Source organism: Hemiscyllium ocellatum, chromosome 24 (assembly GCF_020745735.1).
Source record: "Hemiscyllium ocellatum isolate sHemOce1 chromosome 24, sHemOce1.pat.X.cur, whole genome shotgun sequence".
Lineage (NCBI taxonomy): Eukaryota > Metazoa > Chordata > Chondrichthyes > Orectolobiformes > Hemiscylliidae > Hemiscyllium > Hemiscyllium ocellatum.
The window spans coordinates 12,303,458-12,317,446 of NC_083424.1; positions in this window are offsets into that span (position 1 = coordinate 12,303,458).

Genomic DNA, 13,989 nt, shown 5'->3' on the forward strand with positions numbered 1-13,989 from the left:
TGAAGAAATAAAGAAAAAGTGTTCATCTTTACAGTCTTGTTAAGTGCTCTGCCTTCGGAAAGTTAGGGAAAAGAGGGAATAAAAAGAAAAGAAATGAAAGGAAAAGCAGGCACAGCAGATGAGCCCCAGACTCAGAATTCCTACTCCACCACCATCTGACTGGAATGGCTAAACTACACCTAAAGAAAAACTTGCATTTAAATCTCATCTTTCATGACCTCAGAAGTGCTTTGTAAATCATAGAAGCGCTTTTAAAGTATGGTCCCTCATCTAAAGCAGGAATCTCTCAATGGCACGGTGGCTCAGTGGTTAGCACTACTGCCTCACAGCACCAGGTGACTGTCTGTGTGGAGTTTGCACATTCTCCCAGTGTCTGTGAGTGTTTCCTCCGGGTGCTCCATTTTCATTCCACAGTCCAAAGATGTGTAGATCAGGTGAATTGGCCATGCTAAATTGCCCATAGTGTTAGGTGTATTAGTCAGAGGGAAATGGGTCTGGGTGGGTTACTCTTTGGAGGGTCGGTGTGGACTTGTTGGGCTGAAGAGCCTGTTTCCTATTAGGGAATCTAATCTAATCTAATCCTGGGCATTGCTATTGACCAGAAACTGAACTCCACCAGCCATATAAATAATATGGCTCCAAAAGCAAGTCAGATGCTGGAAATACTGTAGTGAGTAACTCACCCCCTGACTTCCCAAATCCTGTCCACCATCTACAAGGCACAAGTCAGGAGTGTGGTGAAATTCTCCCTATTTTCCTGAATGGGTACAACTCCAATAACACTCAAGAAGTTCAACATCGTACAGGACAAAGCAGTGACGGGTACCACTTCCATGTTAAATCCCATGCTGATCGATGGTGCACCAAGGTGCACCATCTAGAACAACTCACCATGGATGCTCCAACATCATCTTCCATAGCCATGACCTCTAACACCTAGAAGGTCAATAGCTACATGGGAATATCACCATCTGAAAGGTCCCCTTCAATCAACCAACATCCTAACTTAGTTCCGTGATGATACTTTCACCATACTAACGTATAAACAAAAGTAATGCTCACCTTACCTCATCCATTCACCCCAACCCCATTCCCACCAGGTAAATTGTTTGTGAGTGGGAAGAACATGTTTTGCATGTTGCAAAATTCCACACCTCTCTCTACCTGACCCGAAAGTGAGCTAAAACATCAGCCTTCCATTTGGACAATAAAACACCAATGATATTGCGCATAGCATCATAGTATACAGGGATGTGTAGGTGGATTAGCCATGGGAAATTCAGGATTACAGGGATAGGGTATAGGGATGGGCCTAGGTGGAGTGCTCTTTGGAGGGTCGGTGTGGACGTGATGGGCCAAATGGACTGCATAAGGAGTATGATTCCATGAAAATAATCTGAGTGGTGGAAATCTGAGAGAAAGTGCATAAAGATGCAGAAAAGAATACCGGGCAACACTCTCTGGTCTTGCTCGTTACATCATATTGATCTCTGTAGCAGCAAGTAAGGATCCTCACAATAGAGGGTCTTCTTTTGGCATTCGGAAGGACTTTTTCCGAATTTAATTTCCTTCCTTGCCAGTGGAGACCTATTTATTCTGGAGAAAAGAGCATTGGCACTGATGAGCTGTCATTGAGAGGGCACTATCAAGGGAGGTCTTGCTGCAAATGCTTGAATTCAATACTTTAATGCACAGCAGGCAATTATTCTCCATAGCCTTGTCACTGAATTGTGTTTGCACAGTCATTAAACTGGGTTGATGCCAATTTAGCAAAGGGAAAGAGGTATGGGTGACTTTTTTTTAGCGGAATAAGGTCCCAATTAAGGTGTTCTTTCAGGGATGCATACATTTTTCCGTACAGTTGCTGTCAGAGACAGATGCCAAGACGTGTTGCAGATAGTGTGAAGCTGCACTGTGAGGTGGAACTAAAAGGCCACAAGTGGCTTAGTTGCCATGATCACAGTGTTTTACCTTTAGATATGAAATGTAATTGAGAACCGAACTGGAGCACTGTTGAAGGACATGAATATTCCTCCACTAGTCGGTTTTTCTTTCATTTTAAAATAAAGTGCAGTCTTTTCCAGCACAGAGGGAGGTCCTGTCTGCTTACAAAGGAAGCTCACTCGAGGGCAGGCCAATGGGGACGTGTCTGCTATAAAGTACACAACCACAAAAAACTGCTTTCAAGTACATTAAATAAGGAATCAGAGCTCATGTTGAAAGTTTAAGGCCCCCTTGTGGCACAGTGGTGGTGTCCCTACCACCGGTCCATGAGGCCCAGGTACAAGTCCCACCTTCCCCAGAGGTGTGTAATAACATCTCTGAATGTGCTGATTAGAAAAGTAGGTAAAATATTAATGATGGTTGGACCCCAAAAACTGCTAGATGGACATATTCACTACTTTGTTGCCTCTTTGTTTCATCAAGATGGTGACGTCTTGAAAATTGTCTATAGTACAGAGGAGGAAGGGGATAAATCCCAGGACCTGATCAGGTGTAACTGAGAACTCTGTAACGTTAGGGAAGTGATTACTGGGCCTCTTGCTGAGATATTTGTATAATCGATAGTCACAGGTGAGGTGATGGAAGACTGGAGGTTGGCCAGCCTGGTGCCACTATTTAAGAAAGGTAGTAAGGACAAGCCAGGGAATTATAGACTGGTAAGCTTGACATTGGTGGTAGGCAAGTTGTTGGAGTAAATCCTGAGGGACAGGATGTACATGTATTTGGAAAGGCAAGGACTGAATAGGGATAGTCAACATGGCTTTGTGCATGGGGAATTATGTCTCACAAATTTGATTGAGTTTTTGAAGTAACAAAGAGAATTGATGCAGTAGATGTGATCTATATGGACTTCAGTAAGGTGTTCGACAAGGCTCCCCATTGGAGACTGGTTGGTAAGGATACTTCTCATGGGATACAGGGAGAGCTAGCCATTTGGATACAGAACTGGCTCAAAGATAGAAGACAGAGGGTGGTGGTGGTGGGCTGCTTTTCAGACTGGAGGCCTGTGACCAGTGGAGTACCACCTGGGTCCTCTCCTTTTTGTAATTTATCAAAATGATTTGGATGTGAGCATAACAGGTATAGTCAGTAGGTTTGGAGATGACAGCAAAATTGGTGGTGTAGTGGACAGCGAAGAAGGTTACCTTAGATTACAACGAGACCTTAATCAGATGGGCCAATGGGCTGAGGAGTGGCAGATGGAGTTTAATTTAGATGAATGTGAGATGCTGCATTTTGTAAAGGCAAATCAGGGGCAGGACTTATACACTTAATGGTCAGGTCCTACAGAGTGTTGCTGAACAAAGAGACCTTGGAGTGTAGGTTCATAGCTCCTTGAAAGTGGAGTCACAGGTAGATAGGATAGTGAAGAAGGCGTTTGGTATGCTTTTCTTTATTGGTCAGAGTACTGAGTACAGGAGTTGGGAGGTCATGTTGCAGCTGTACAGGCCATTAGTTAGGCCACTTTTGGAATATTGCATACAATTCTGGTCTTCTTCCTAGCGGAGGGATGTTGTGAAGCTGTTGCAGAATTGGAGCATTCGAGCTATCAGGGCGAGATTTAATAGGCTGGGGCTGTTTTCCCTGGAGTGTCGCAGGCTGAGGGTGACCTTATAGAGGTTTATAAAATCATTAGAGGCATGGATAGGGTAAATCGATAAGGTCTTTTCCTTGGGGGGGGACGAGAGTCCAGAACGAGAGGGCTTAAATTTAGGGTGAGGGGGAAAGATATAAAAGAAACCTAAGATGCAACTTTTTCACACAGAGGGCGGTGCATATGTGGAATGGGCTGTCAGAGGAAGTGGTGGACACTATTGAAATATTTAAAAGGCATTTGGATGGGTATATGAATAGGAAGGGTTTGGAGGGAAATGGGCTGGGTGCTGGCAGGTGGGACTAGATTGAGTTGGGATATCTGGTCGGCATGGACGGGTTGGACCGAATGGTCTGTTTTCGTGCTGTACAACTCCATGACTCTATGACTCTATTTGGAGCAACCTCCGGCTCTTCCATCTCTCTGCAACCTTCCAATGTTCTGGTTGTAATCACATATACACCCGCCCACACAATTCAGCCCACCGCTGGCAGTCAGCTTTCAATCCCTCAGCCCCCAGCTCTGGAAGTCCCCCTGTATGCTAATCATGCCATTGGGATTTTGCCGAGACCTATTTTCTATTAGGAGACAGAGGAACTTAAAAATCAAACAGAATGAGGCTGAAATAACTGCACCAAGTCCAGTATCCCTTCACCAAGTCACCCTATACAAAGGAACATTGATTATCTAGTGTTCGATTATCTGAATTGCAGATCATCCGGACAAGATCACAAAGTCCCAATGCTTGGCTAAATTGTGTTATCCAGCATTCAATTATCCACACGTTTGATTATCTGAACAAAACACTCCCCACCTGTGTCATTCAGATAATGAAGGTTTCTCTGCTTTTACATTTGCGCAATACATGGGCTATGACCAGTCAGCTCAAAACTGATCCTAAAACAGCCCTTAAACTGAGAAGACCTTCTGAATCTCCTGTTTACTTTTTTTTATCTCTAATCAGAAAACTTTCTAAATCTCCAGTTTATATCAGTAAGTCAAAACTCCCTGTCTAGCCCAGGTTAACAACCCTACTCAGGGCTCTCATGGTCGATGAGAACCACCAGGCCATGGTTCCAATACTAGAGATGAAAATTTGTTGCTGGTTAAAGCACAGCAGGTCAGGCAGCATCCAAGGAACAGGAAATTCGACGTTTCGGGCCAGAGCCCTTCCTAATGAAGGGCTCTGGCCCGAAACATCGAATTTCCTGTTCCTTGGATGCTGCCTGACCTGCTGTACTTTAACCAGCAACACATTTTCAGCTCTGATCTCCAGCATCTGCAGACCTCACTTTTTACTCCAATACTAGAGAAGCCATTGGTTAATCTGTGACCAATAGCTATGGAGGGAGTTCAGTGAAGGTTTACCAGACTGATTCCTGGCATAGCAGAACTGATATACAAAGAGAGACTGGATTCTTCAGGACTATATTCACTAGGGTTTAGAAAAGCAACAGGTCATGGATCTCATAGAAATCTATAAAATTCTAATCAGACTAGGCAGGGTAACATAGGAAGGATCTTCCTGATGACTGCAACCAGGGATCCAGAACCAGGGATCATAATCTCAGAATATGTAGTAGGCCATTTAAGACTGAGATGAGAAGAACTTTATTCACCCAGAGAGTGATCAGCCTATGGAATTTCCTGCCACAGAAAGTGATTGAGGCCAACACATTGAGCGTTTTCAAGAAGGAAAAATGATAGAGCTCTTTGGGCTAAATAGTGTCCACCACTTCCTCTGACAGCCCATTCCACATATGCACCGCCCTCTGTGTGAAAAGGTTGCCCCTTAGGTCTCTTTTATATCTTTCCCCTCTCACCCTAAATTTAAGCCCTCTCTTTCTGGACTCCCCTCCCCTCCCACCCAAGGAAAAGATCTTGTCTATTTACCCTGTCCATGCCCCTAATGATTTTATAAACCTCAATAAGGTCAACCCTCAGCCTCCGACACTCCAGTGAAAACAGCCCCAGCCTATTAAATCTCTCCCTGATAGCTCGAATCCTCCAATCCTGGCAACATGTTGTAAATCTTTTCGGGCTAAAGGGGCCGAAGGGAACAGGGAGAAAGAAAGATCAGGAGAAAGAGTGGGACTATTGGGCCATTATCATATTGAATGCTGGAACAGTCTCAAAGGGCCAAATGGCCAATTCCTGCTCCTAATTTTTATTAAAATTTGCCCTAATACCTGTTTCTATCTTTCTAACTTCATATAACCACCTTTGATAGAATTTGTAATAAATGAAGTCAACAAAAATCCAGCATTCTCGTATTTCAAATAAACAATTAATCCAACATTTATTAATATTTCCACCTTTCACATATGTCATTCCTGAAAAGTCTAATTTATTAGACTATGCCCCTAGTTTGAAACTTGCCAGCTCATACCCAGCAGAAATAGGAACATGGGACTTAGGAGCTGGAGTAAACCATTAGGCCTTCAAACCTCCTGTACCATTCACTAAGGTGGTGGCTGCTCTGCTTATGGTCTCAACCTATTTTTCTGACTACCCTGACAGCTTTTTTTTAAATATATTTTGATTGAAAAATATTTTTTTTAACATTACAACAAATACAAAACAATACAATTCAAAACAAGACAAAGAAGAACACAAAAAAATTTTAAAACCCAAACCTCCCTTATGTACAAATGTATAACTATATATAAAAAACCCAACTACCTACTTAACTAAATAAGTAACAACTAGCAACAAACTAATAAATAATAATAATATAGCTCAGCAAAACAAAGCATTAACTCTTGAATATCAAGATAATTAATTTTCACATATTCATACTAGCAAGTTTTGAGAAGATTTGTAGCTCAAGTTGAGCTTCTGGATGTAGGTTTGTTCGCTGAGCTGGAAGGTTCAATTTCAGACATTTCGTCACCATACTAGGTAACATCATCAGTGAGCCTCCGGATGAAGCACTGGTGGCATGGCTCGCTTTCTATTTGTGTGTTTAGGTTTCCATGGGTTGGTGATGTCATGTCCTGTTCTTTTCCTCACGGCGTGGTATATGGTAAATACCACCCCTGGAGAAAAAGTACATGAAATGACATCCCCACAGGAAATGGCATCCCCACAGGAAATGGCATCACCAACCCAAGGAAACCCAAACACATAAATAGAAAGTGGGCCAAGCCACCAGCGCTTCATTCAGAGGCTCACTGATTATGTTAACTTGTATGGTGACGGAACGTCTGAAATCAAACCTTCCAGCTCACCGAACAAAACCTATATCCACAAATTCATATGCTCACAGATCCTCCCTCTAGCTATTGGACTTGTAAAACACAATTGTTACGGCCATATGGAAGTCCTTATTAGTGTGGCAGACAAATCTGTGCCCAGGTATTCCAAAAAGGGCCAGTTTTGTGGTGTAATTTTTTTGTTAGAATATCTAAGGGAATATGCTCCATAACAATCTTATGCCAACCCAACAGGCCTGGGGGATTTTTGGACACCTAACCTAACAAGGTATTCTTTCTTGCGTAGAAAGTGAGGATCTTCAAAAGTTTTTCTCTAATGCACATCCATACAGAATACAGTGGGCAGGCCAAGAAAAAGAGAGATTGGGTCCTTCTCTACCCTTACACCCAAAATCCCCTCCATTGCACCTGCCACAGTGCTCCAGTATGTTTGAAGCCTACCACAGGACCAGAGACAATGGGTAAGAGTGCCCATACTAACCTTACACTTGGGGCATGTTGAAGATAACCCTGGTTTTAAATTTTGACAAACCATCCGAAGCTAAATGGACGCTGTGAAGAATCTTCAACTGCAAAGCATGGCTCCTATTGCAAATTGATAACTTTCTTGCATTTTCCCAAATATCTTCCCATGCCTCTGAGGAGACCTCAACACCTAGCTCTGTCTCCCACACCCTGCAGAGTCAATCGAACTCATCGGAAGGGCTACCCCCCAGTTGATGAGATAAAGTGCTGACAGAAAGTGTACTCTTACTGCTCAGCACCCTCCTCTCTATATCAGATTTGTAGGAATCAGTCAAAAGTGTACCCTTCTTTTTGAATAAAATTCCTAACTTGTAAAAAATGAGAGGTCCCTGCTAGATAGCTCGTATTTCCGCACTAGCTGATCAAAAGACATCATTGTGTCTCCCTCAAATAAATCACCCAAGTAAGAAACACCCCTAGCTGCCCAATGTTTGAATTCTGAATCCAGCATCCCCAGTTGAAAACCCAGCAAACCCACTATGGGTGTAACAAAAGATGTTTTGCCAACGTTGCCTTCCCTCTGCTGAATTGCTCTCCATGCTTTAACAGTATTGATAACTATTGGGCTATGGCAATATTCCTTAACTGTCCTAATTTTGTCCAAAAACAGCAAACTAGTAAAGGGACACTTTACCTGGGAGATTTCAATATCTAACCATATTGAAAGAGGATTCCCAAAGACCCAATCACTCACGCAAGGTAAAAACAAGCTTAGTTGATAGTTTTTTTAATGTCCGGGAGATCCACTCCCCCCAGTCTATGAGGTAAATGCAGTTTAGCTAATTTAATAAGGGGCTGCTTACGATGCCAAATAAAATAGCTGAACCAACTGTTCAGCCTCCTGAACGTTCGCTTATCAAAAATCAGGGGGTGCATCCATATAGAATACAACAAACAGGGGAGAATATTCATCTTTATCAGAGCTATCCAACCGAATCATGAGACCAGAAGCAGCTCCCATCTTTGAAGGTTTTGTTTGATTTTGTCGAGTAATTGAACAAAATTAGCTTTAAGCAACCAATCAAGAACTGGAGTGAGGAATATGCCCAAATACATAGAACCTCCTGTGACCACTTAAATGGGAATCAAGATTCGCACTCAAGACCAAGCACCTCCGTAGACCACCTGTAGGCATAGCCTCTGATTTTGCAAAATTAATCTTGGACCCCGAAACGGTGCTGAACAAGCTGATGCATTGTATCAGGCAAGGCACTGAAACTGCTGGGTTTGACAAAAAAAATGAGGACATCATCCGCGTACAACAAAATCTTATGTAATTTTGACCCCACTTCTGGAGCCGATATATTGGGATGGCCACTACCAATGGTTCAATCATCAATGTAAAAAGCGGAGGCAAAAGGGGAACAGCCTTGCCGGGTGCCCCGAAAAATACTAAAATTGCTTGATCGTACCCCATTGGTGATGATCACAGCGAAAGGGTCACCATACAGAACCTTTAACCACCTTATAAAGGCTTCACCCAAACCAAACTACTCCAAGGTATAGAAAAGGTACGGCTACTCAACTCAGTCAAAAGCCTTCTCTGCATCTCAATAAATCACCAATCCTTGTATTGACTGCTGTTGGCATGCTTGAATTACATTAAACAGCCTCCTAACATTATTGGAGGATCTGCAGCCCTTTATGAAGCCTGTCTGGTCCTCTTTAAGAAAACAAAGGTAACGCAGTTGCCAGCCTTAACATAAGGGTCTTAGACAGGATTTTGAAGTCAACATTTACGGGTGAAATGGGCCTGTAAGACACACTGTCCTCCGGGACCTTCCTTTTTTTAAGAATAAGTGAAATATTGACCTGTCTGAAAGGCAGGAGATGGATCATGACTGTATGAACCATTGAACATATTCAGCATCGGGCCTGACAATATGCTTATAAATTCCTCATAGAATTTGCTGGGAAGTCCATCAGGACCCGGTGCCTTTCCATTCTGATGCTGCCTCACAGCTTCCTGCACCTTTTGCTCTGACAAGGGGACATTGAGGAGAGACTTTTGTTCAGGAATCACACTTGGGAGCTCCAGATCCTTGAGAAAGGGTTACATCTTGGCCTGCCCCTCGTCACAATCCTCAGATCTCTGGAATGTCGCATTAATCTTTTTAGGATCACATGTTAGGTTCCCAGAGCCTTCCCTAATCGACGTAATGGCTCGAGGGACACTCTTTTTCCTGGTGAGACATGTTAGGGACTTGCCCGGTTTGTCACCATGGTCATACAATCTTTGTTTTGTGAAAATAAGCTCCTTCTTTGCTGTCTGTGTGTGCACGGAATTCAATGCAAACCCTCCGTGACTCCCTCGTCAGGTCCACACCCCCCACCAACCCAACTTCCATTCCCGGCACCTTCCCCTGCAACGGCAAGAAATGCAAAACTTGCGCCCACACATCCCACCTCACTTTCCTCCAAGGCCTCAAGGGATCCTTCCATATCCGTCAGAAATTCACCTGCACCTCCACGCAATCATTTAGTGCATCCACTGCACCCAATGTGGCCTCCTCTATATTGGGGAGACAGGCCGCCTACTTGCGGAACATTTCAGATAACACCTCTGGGACACCTGCACCAACCAACCCAACCACCCCGTGGCTGAACACTTTAACTCCCCCTCCCACTCCGCCAAGGACATGCAGGTCTTTGGCCTCCTCCATCGCCAGACCATGGCAACTCAACGCCTGAAGGAGGAGCATCTCATCTTCCGCTTAGGAACCCTCCAACCACAAGGGATGAATGCAGATTTCTCCAGCTTCCTCATTTCCCCTCCCTCCACCTTATCTCAGTCCCAACCCTCGGACTCAGCACCACCTTTTTGACCTGCAATCTTCTTCCCGACCTCTCTGCACCCACCCCCACTCCGGCCTATCACCCTCACCTTAACCTCCTTCCACCTATCGCATTCCCAACGCCCCTCCCCCAAGTCCCTCCTCCCTACCTTTATCTTAGCCTGCTTGGCACACCCTCCTCATTCCTGAAGAAGGGCTTATGCCCAAAATGTCGATTCTCCTGCTCCTTAGATGCTGCCTGACCTGCTGCGCTTTTCCAGCAACACATTTTTAAGCTCTGATCTCCAGTATCTGCAGTCCCCACTTGCTCGCAGGCACAAACTGTCCATAAGTAGGCATCTAACCATCCCAACCATTTTCTCTCCTCCTAGCTCGAGTTGCACCACTAACACAAGCAGCAAAGAAAGAAGATACACCATGGAATATCAATGTAAATAAATAAATTTTGAAAATAAAAGGCAAGTACCCCACCCATCCTTTGGTAACTTAACTTCGAAATTGACAGCACACATCCCAACTGCCCCCAAGCATAGTTCAGACCAGATTACTACCAATAAAAAAGATAGAAAAAGAAAGCCCCAATCAGATTTCCCTTTTTTTAAAAAAGAAGAGAAATACCTAGACAACACCACATTAAATTGTTTGGATTATGTTAATTATCCACACTGGTGCCCAGAATGATTGGTTCACAATCCGACAACTGTGGCCTAACCAGGGCTTTGTACAGCTCAAGTGCAACTTCTACCCTGCTGTGTCCATCAATTGTAGCAATAGGAAGGGCAGGACTACGTGTTGAGGGACGCGCTGAAGCTTGGGGCAGCTGCCGCCAAGGCGCGGTGGGGGAAGACCACTGTGTAATGTCTGCCTGCCTAAAGATGAACAGGGGGCCCATGCAGTCAACTGGGCGCTGCTGACGCCTTAGCTAAATATATGGGCATATGATTGAAAAATGTACAGACCTGTATATAACAATGATAAATTCTGATCTCTGTATGTAAATGTTTACATATGTATGGCATGACCAACTGTACGGAGCATCAAATTATTTTATGAATAAAGTATATTTTTGAAATATAACAAAAAGTAATAAACTTTACAGATCGGGGAACTTCCAGTTTCAATCTCCAGGCTGTGCTGTATCAGATGAGAGACACCTGGGTGATTAGCCTGGGTGGGAACTATTCTGAACCACCCACCAACCCTAGCACTTAACTAGACTGGAACTTGTAAAACAATAACAATCTGTATTTTAGTGATATGATGATGTATGTGTCACTGACATCAGCAGTCACATGCTATCAAGATTCTAAGAAGAGAGGGTGGAATAGGTTGTGCAGTGATTAGTATTATGTATATTAGTCAAAATTTAAAAGAGTTATCCTGCAGCTCTGAAGGTCAGGCAATAAACACTCTTAGGTAAGGCAGAGGCCTGGATGTAGCTTACTAAGAGTCGGCAATAGTACAGTCTAATGGAATAGACCCTTATAAATGTAGGACAGAACACCAGAGACCAAGCCGTATGGCAGCCTAACCCACGAAGAATGACAAAATAAGAGTTTTATAAGTAAAAACGAAACTCACTTTTCGTCGGTATCACTGCAATAGCCAATCAGCAAGTCTCTGCTGATGAGAAATTGAATGTAAGAAGATTTATCACAAGGTCATAGGGTCATAGAGTCAAACAGCACGGAAAGAGACCATTTGGTCCAACTCGTCCACGCTGACTTAGTTTCCCAATCTAAACCACGTGCCTGCAGTTAGCCCATTCATGTAGCTGTCCAAATGTCTTTTATCACTCACACTGTACAATCTTGGGATTGTCTGAAAGACTTTAAAGCACTCAACTGACTTTTATAAAGGCATGAGGTCTTGAAGTTGTAGATCAGCTGATCCCTTGAAGTAAAACAAAGGAAAGTTTGAAGGGACCCAGTCCGTACATAGCAGCAAAAAGATAAATAATGCGGGAAATCTGATACTAATAATGCTCGAAACAAATAATGGGCTTATCGGTATCAGAAAATTCTAACAAGGGTTAATTTTTCTAACCTTTGATAAGTGCTGTTGTATATTCCCAGCTTTTTCTGCTTTTATTGTGAGTATATAGCACCATCTGCTGGTGAGTAAAGTTACAACCGATATTATTCCTAGATGTCAAATACCATAAAACCCAACTTGAAAGTTACAAGAGATCAAAATAATTGCAGGTCAGAAAGATCATCTTAGCAAGAACCAAACAAACGCCATCTTCCAAAAGCATTCCCAGACAGGTGCATGTCCCATTTAGGCGAGTCCCAGAAAATCCGAACAGGTAGCAACCCTGTCTTTAAATATTGTAACACTATTCACAATGTCAAGATTAGAGTGGTGCTGGTAAAACAAAGCAGGTCAGGCAGCATCCGAGGAGCAGGAACATCGACGTTTCAGGCAAAAGCCCTTCATCAGAAATTTCCTGCTCCTCGGATGCTGCCTGACCTGCTGTGCTTTTCCAGCACCAATCTAATCTTGACTCTGATCTCTAGCATCTGCAGTTCTCACTTTCGCCTAGCTGACTAATCACATTGTGTCTTACCTATTTGCCCTTGTCAACTTGCAGTGCTCTGTTCTATTCCATGTTATGTAATCTCCCATTGTCCTCACTACTTTCATATTTCAGCCAATTCATCCTGTTATTTTTAAAGTACTTCCTCCTGATTTTCCTGATAAAATTTTACTTGACCATATAGGTAGCAACAGAAGTAGGACACTCAAGCACTCTAACCTGTTCTGCCACTCAACTAGGTCATAAGGGTTTGTATTTGGTTCTTCAAAGAGTTTATTTGGATTCGGACATTGAGGGACATTGAGGACTGTAAAGTTGAATGGCTCTCCGACAGTGTGGGACACACTCTGTGGAATTCTTTTTGCATGTCCATACTACCTGCATTCATAACAAGAGTTTAAAAAATACACTAGAGATGGCACTGATGTAAGAAATACCAGAGGGACAGCATTTGACCTTCTGAGGAAATTCACCAGCCAGAGCCTGGTTCGGCGAAATTTTCAAACTGTTGTCATGGAATTTGGTCGGTGGGTCAGTTTGGGTCAAAGGGCCTGACTCCGTGCTGTAGGACTCTATGACTCTATGTGGGTGCCTTGCTTGTCAGCTATAAGTCAACAACAATGTTATAGATTAGTGTCACAGACAGGTAAGGATGGCAGATTTCCTTCCCTAAAGGGCATTAGTGACCCAGAAGGGTTTTTGCAACAATGTCATATTTCTTGACAATGTTACTAACTTGAATTTCACCTACTGCTATAGTGGGATTTGAACCCCCTCACCTAGAGCTTTAGCCTATGCCTCTGGATTAGTCATCCAGTGACATTACCACAGTGCTGTCAACTTAACTTAAGCTACATGCCAACCAGAGACAGAAGAAGGTCTAATCTCATCCAAAATGCTAGCCTACATTTTATTATGTAATGGTTGTCACCATGACCAGTCATTTGAAAATGGAATTTAACTCATGCACAGAATCTAAACAGTTTCAGTATTTGATTGGTTAATGAGCTTCCCCATACATACACTCATCAGAGCAGGCATTTGGTAATGTGGATTTCATCTGCTGGCTGCAAAGTTGACAAGCAAATTCTGAACAAATTCAACTAGATTTTAATCTGAGATCGCTGGCGGATAATTAGCTGCAATCAGCTCCCTCTGGAGGAGCAGAAGACCACCCCCTCCCCTCTCCCAGCTTCGGTCACCCAGAGGTCAGCACTCAACAGAGCCACCTAGGAAGCTGTGGTCTCTGCCAAGAAAACAACCATGGAATCCAGATCCAAGGGCTGGATGAGTGGTTGGTGGAGGGGTGGGGTGGGT